Raw genomic sequence first — 6,673 nt, forward strand, 5'->3', positions numbered from 1 at the left:
CACCGGAGGACGCGCGCCACCAGAGAAAATGCACCACTTATCTAGTAACTAGGAGCTAAAAACCCTAACTCTCATTGGCATGAGGACCACAAGTTAAATATATTTAATATACAATAAAGGTAAGCGAGAGCTTTTTATTTCAAACATCTGCTGCTCGTCTGATAGCAAAAATGATGAAAATAAAATGAATATCACACTCACAACTAGTGCATAATTTGTTGCTGATCGTGTCCCTGAATTATTTTGAAAGCTGTTATGAGTGCAAGTGTAATGAATTTAGTGTATTTATAATAATTATAGCCGTCAACATAAGAGCTCTATGTTGTTTTCCCACTGCAAAGTATAACCTAATATGATCCCTAATGTCTCATCATGTCATCAAGTGAGTGGTTATTAGTCAAAGATTCTGGTTACATCAATAATAGACACTGTTTAACTTTAAAAGGTTATTTTTGAAGTGCACATTGGACATTTGAACATTCTTGTCCATTAAAATGAAATCCATCCCCCCGTGTTCTGCTTACCGCAGGTAAATTCCTAATCAGGCTCACAGTGAGTCCTGGAGTCAATCCCAGCATTCATTTGGGGAGAAGCAGTTATGAACCCTGGATAGGTCATAAGTTCACCACAGAATACACACACACACACACACACACACACACACACACACACACACACCAGTCAGTCGCACCACTGAAGACATTTTGTGCCTCTACTGATTCTAGTTCCCATAAGACAATGCTCAAACCCCACCTTTATAAGGTCTGAGCTGGAGTCGAACGATGCCCTTCTTCCTATGAGGCAACCAAGCTCAACTATATGTGTGCCAACTGCAGAAGGGTCAAAGGCTTGAAGAATGTAAAATGCAAAAAAAATGACCTACCAACTGGAATCTCACCCACAGCACCATATATCCACAAAAGAGCAAATAAACCCTGTCACACAGCTATTTAATTGGTTTTCTGGCACATCTTTGCACTCTTTATCATGAATAGTGTTTGCATATAGGCCAGTTGCAACACAACATATAACTCATCAGGCAATCACGTGGGACATGCAGACGTCTTTTCAGCTCTACAATCCAGTCAAGTGGAGTAAAAACCCTTGCAGTCAAATGTAGAGTCTTATCTTTTGCAGTAAATCTGTAAGACCGCCTTTTAAATTATTGATATCATATAAAAGTGAATATCGAAAAGACAAATGTGAGGGCATTTGCAGCAATTAGATTGCAGAAGAAGGATAAAATGCCAGAAAGAAGAAAGACAATAAATGCCGTTGATTTGGTATGTTGGGATAAGAAGCACAGTGGAGTTAGAGTGTGTCGTTTCATCACCGTGGAACCTAAAGGGCAAGTTTTATGTCATGGACGACCAAAATGGGCGTGTCAGTGGAGATAAGACTCAAAAGACAGATGAAAAAATATTGGTTTGTGATGCTGTAAAGTGCCTAGAAACAATTTTGATTGTAACAGATACTATATAAATAAAGATTGATTGATTGATTGATTGATTGATTGATTGATTGATTGATTGATTGATTGATTGACTGATGGTCAGCAATGAGGATGGGTTGAAAACCGTCTTTGTCTCTGTGACAAATACAACTTTTTATATTTCTTGAAGTTGCAGACTGACTTAATGACAAAGAGTTGTACAGAAGCATCTGCACTGAGTATGGACTGGAGGTCCCAGGTGGACCCAAAAGTGCTGGAGAACAAGCAGGCCAAGATCCTGTGGGACTTCCAGATCCAAACTGACAGAAACTGTGTATTTTTGGTCTCATTATATTCTAATGCCTGCTCTGATTTTACATTTGATTAATTTCTCCACCTTTCATGTGGCACTAAAAGGTGGAGCAAGTGGAGCAAAGTGAAAAATGATGTAATAAATATTTTTGTCAAGATGCCACATATGACAGCTGCTGTTTTATGTGTCTACATCTTATTCAGAGCATGTTCCCTCACCAGAACCCAGACACAGACAGACAATACCGCTCATGAGCTGACGAGAGAGCATTGGTTGATCCCTGTCTGAACCTCTTCTGCATACTAATATTTTGTCCAGGACTCAAATTTGCTTTTCCCAAAGAAGTCATGTAGTTAACAATCCAAAAATCTGCCAGGCTGCGAAAAAAACAAAAAAACCCAAACTAAAACGCACAAAAATAAATGCTAATACCGCTCTAACTACTCTGGGGAGAGGAGAGGAAGGTGTGCAGTCTTGAACCGTGAAGATAAGAAAATCCTGTCAGACAACGATTATTTGTTTAAGCATTTAATTCTCAAATTAAGCCAGAGGAACACAGAGAAAATGTCAGTGACAGTAGGAATACAGAGAAAACAGAGAGATTTGAACAAAGTGACATCCTTGCCATGTCCTCGGAAGTAGGAAGATGTTTGGCCGGAACTTGTCTGTCCTATAATGTGTCAGAAGTGTGAGGTGGTGTACAGAGGGTGAGGCTCGGGACCACGATGGAAACATCCAACAGGAATTCAGTGCCTTTACAGCACAACTATAGAGCCAAGAGACCCAGTGTTTTAGAAAATACCATTTGGTTGCTTCCAGGATCTCTGTGCATGGTGGGTCTGGAGCACCAGCGGGTGTAGCACCTTAATTGGCCGCCTCGGAATTGTAATTCGATCCCTTCACCTCAATTTACCAACATTTTGTTGACTTGCAATTAGAACTGCATGACTTCTTCATCACAGAAAAGGGTGTCAACACTGACAGCATCTGTGTTACCACATACAAATACATACTGTAAGCATATGTGAAAAAAACAAAAGAGCATGAATAAATGCTTCACAAGGAATCACTGTTGGGAGAAGGAGGCGCTATTGCTAAAGTTTCTTCCTCTGTCTTGTTTGTATTTTGGTATACACTGTTTGACACTATATAAAGGCTTGAAATATGGTGCCTACTTTGAGGTGATGGTGCAAACCTGCAATAAATACACAGTCACATCAGCACTCCTGTAATATAAATCTCACACAAAGGAGCAGTCTGTTTGTGGAGGGCAGAACAAAATGAATTTCCCCACTGTGGAATCATATATTCAGACCACGGACGTCTCTGGGATGTCTTTTACCTTGTGGCAGTTGTTGTTTTTGGTTGTTTTTTTCTTTTTCTGTGTGAGATTTTCAGGAATGATACCATTTCCGGGAATTTAGCTTGCTCTCTTTCCTCCACAGCTGTTTAAAATTACATGCATATTGTCAAAACATCTGTCACACACATTATTATTCATAATTTAACAAACCCGAGGATCACCCATGGTTTGCATCTGCTGTGAAGGCAGAAAAGAGGAAAGCAAAAATGGAACCTTATGAAGCCCCCTTTTTCACACGCAAGGGTCAATTCGAAGCCTCATTTGTACTCAATCTTTCTCCCTCGTGAGCAATCGATTTAAGTGCATTTGATGGCTATGGCAGAGAAAGCCCAGCTCTTTCCAGTTCAAAATTCAACCAACACCAATACTCTTAAGACATTTCGGATGATGTTACCACTGACGGAGGGTTGGATCAATTCTTGGAGTGGGTGGACGATTTCATGCTTAGCCGTAGATTTTCATCAGGGATCAAAGCTCCTGTGCTTGAGTCTCCTCCCATGTGGTGTTATACTCTTCTTACATCGTCAGTTTTCCATTCACCTCATGTCCTCAGCTCTCATAAAAAGGAGGACATCGTTTCCTGACATGATTTGACTTAAGCGAGGTACTTCACTCCCAGGACAGCCGACCTTGTTTTTGTGCCAGTTATAGGACACCTCTTATTTTCACTCAAAGAAGTCTCAGGTGGCTACAACGTCTAGACTGTGGGAGAAATTTCTTTTTTTTATTAAGCTTTATATGCCAGTTGGCATGGATGTGTGCAAACGTAAAATTGTTTTATTTATGTCTGATCAGTTGTTTTGAAATTCTGTTGTCATCAAGAGGCATTTAACTTTTTTTTGCCAGTAGTTTATTTCAACTTTCATTTGACTTTGTTTAGACATTCAGAGTTACGGTTTTGCTTTTCTCTGTATGGAAAGTTTCCAGTGTTTTCCGTCCTGCATATTTGAATAATTCAAGCCTCATTTTAAACATCGTAGCCAAGCGGGAGGTATGGAAGCTACGGTGTCTAAATGTGGACTGCCAGACAAATGTTTCTCATGACAGAATGTACTTCCAGATGGGATGCTGATATTCATGGCCCATTTCCAAGTGAAAAAGAAGGAATACAAAAAAAAGACCTTTCCAGCTTATTACATCATTAGGGTTTTGTGTATCTAAAGTTGCTTAAACTTCCTTATAACTTCATCAGTATAATCATACATCTTCCAACCATCAGTCTGTCAATCCATCAATTTTCTGGTCTCAGAATGGCAGGAACCTGTCATAACTACCTTCAGGTGAGAGGGGGAGTACACCCTCTACAAGCCATCAGCTCATCGTGGGCCAATATTCAAAGGCTGACAACCATTTAATCATATACTAAATATACAGAAGTATACACTGTTCATATACTTTGCTGGTGGCTAAATATTACATAGATGACAGGCTGCTAAGTTCAGGTTGCTTACTTTTTTAGTTGATTTTGCTCCTAATAACTAATGTAGAGTAGGAAAAAGAAAATCTCAGGTCAGCTGCCTGGCTATTTGCATTATGTTTACTTGCATTTCGAAACTCTACAGTTTATACATCGGTACAAATTATAGTTTATATATATTTGTTTTACATAATGTAGTGCAACACAAACCTGGGTAAATACAGTGGGACCTCTACTTACGAATTTAATTCGTTCCAGAAGTTGCTTCGTAACCTGAAAAGTAGAGACGCGTTTTCCATGTAAATGCCCTAATCCGTTCCAAGCCCTCCAAAATTCGGACATAATTCTTTTTATAAATCACAAAAATGCATCAAAACATGTAACAAATACATGATACAATTAGATTACCGCCCAATAAATGTAGGAATTCAGTACAAGGCTTCTCCAGGAACAAAATGAACTTTATTACAGGCTAATCTTACATTAGCCATCATTGTGGTAACACCGCCATCTAATAGACAAACATACGAACACCCACAATAAATAAAAGCGAAACGAAGGCGACACTGGGATACACACAAACATGTACATATTGACATCCCTCTTAGCCAATGGGATGACAGGAAAATGCTAGGCGATAGCCAATGGCAGAGCAGCAACAAGCAAGTTTGTGTTCGCTAAACTCCGCGAGCTGCGAGTAGCAGCGGTAGCGTATTTTTGACCTTCGTATCCTGAAGTTTTCGTTGAGACGCTTCGTAACTTGAAAATTTCGCATGTAGAGACGTTCGTAAGTAGAGGTCCCACTGTATAATGCTTTGGGCAATGCCTGGAACCTTGGGTCCTGGCATCTAAATGGATGTTCCATTGACACCTACCTGAGCAGCTTCGCAGACCATGAACCCTCCATCTCTTTTATCTTGCTGTAGTATTGATGTAATCCTGACTGTGATCACAAGTAGGGCTAAGAAGAGTGAGATAAAGTGTTCTAAGTTGTGAGTTGTTCTGTAGCTTCTCTTAATGTTGATTTTGATGAATTCTGTTTCACCTCTGGACAGTTGTTTTAGGACAATACCTGCATGTTCTGGGCACAGACATGGATATAGCTCATTTGTGGTTTTATATGTGCATTTAAATATGGAGTACATTTTTAGGGTTTTAAAAGCAAAATTGAATCTGAAGCCTCCTTTGGTGAAAGGCTGCCCTGTAGGTAATTCCTAAATCCTTTGCTGCTGATTGAGCTGGTGTATCGCAAAAGGATCTGACTTTGTCTCCACATTCTGGATGTAACTGGGCTGATTCTCGATGCCATCAGGTACCACCAGCACAAGATTATGGCACTCCTGTATATTTTAGCTTTATTTTCAGTGCAAACGGTGGGAATTGATCGCTTCCAATAATGCGTTGAACAAATACAGCACAACCACATTTGTATTGAGCTTTTCTGCGAATAGTAACAAATGATAAACAAATTAAGAAAAATCTTTGTCTAACCACATTAATATTTCATGGTGTCTGTTTAATTAAAGTTCATTTGGACTGGGTGTTTGTGTTTGAGAAAACATGGTACATGCAGTGAGGGCATAGCTTTTCTCCAAAGCTGCTGGGCTCCAACCAAAGTTATCTCGATGAAGAGTACTCATATTCCCCACAAGGACTCATTTCCACTATGATATTACTGTGACAAGAGCAAACCCTCTGTTGAAGTCCACGCTGTTTAGTGTCTGTAAAATTCAAGAAGGAAGAGCATCAAATCAGCGCAGCAGTTGGCCATGATGGCATCACGGATGATCTCGGTGAGAACCCTGCAGCACCCTGCAGGAACAGATGGCTGAAGCACATGATCTGCTGAAGCGCCTTCAGCGTGGGCTGCAAAACACAATGACTGTTTTGAAATAAGTGCAGCTTCCAAAGGGTCGTCTATCCTTCCACGGCATTTGGCATTTCGCCCTTCGACTTGAGTCTGTCGAGCAGGAGCTGACTGTAATGTGACAGCAGCACGCTACGCCCCAAAATGGAAGATTTACACTTGTGAAAAATTAAGGAGTGTTCCTGGAGGCAGGTCAAATCTGCTGCACACCACCCTGTTCGGCAGCAATGATGACAGGAATGTCGGATTTTTAGCTGGTGGTTTTTAATTGGAGTACCAGA

This window comes from Takifugu flavidus, chromosome 20 (assembly GCF_003711565.1).
Source record: "Takifugu flavidus isolate HTHZ2018 chromosome 20, ASM371156v2, whole genome shotgun sequence".
NCBI lineage: Eukaryota > Metazoa > Chordata > Actinopteri > Tetraodontiformes > Tetraodontidae > Takifugu > Takifugu flavidus.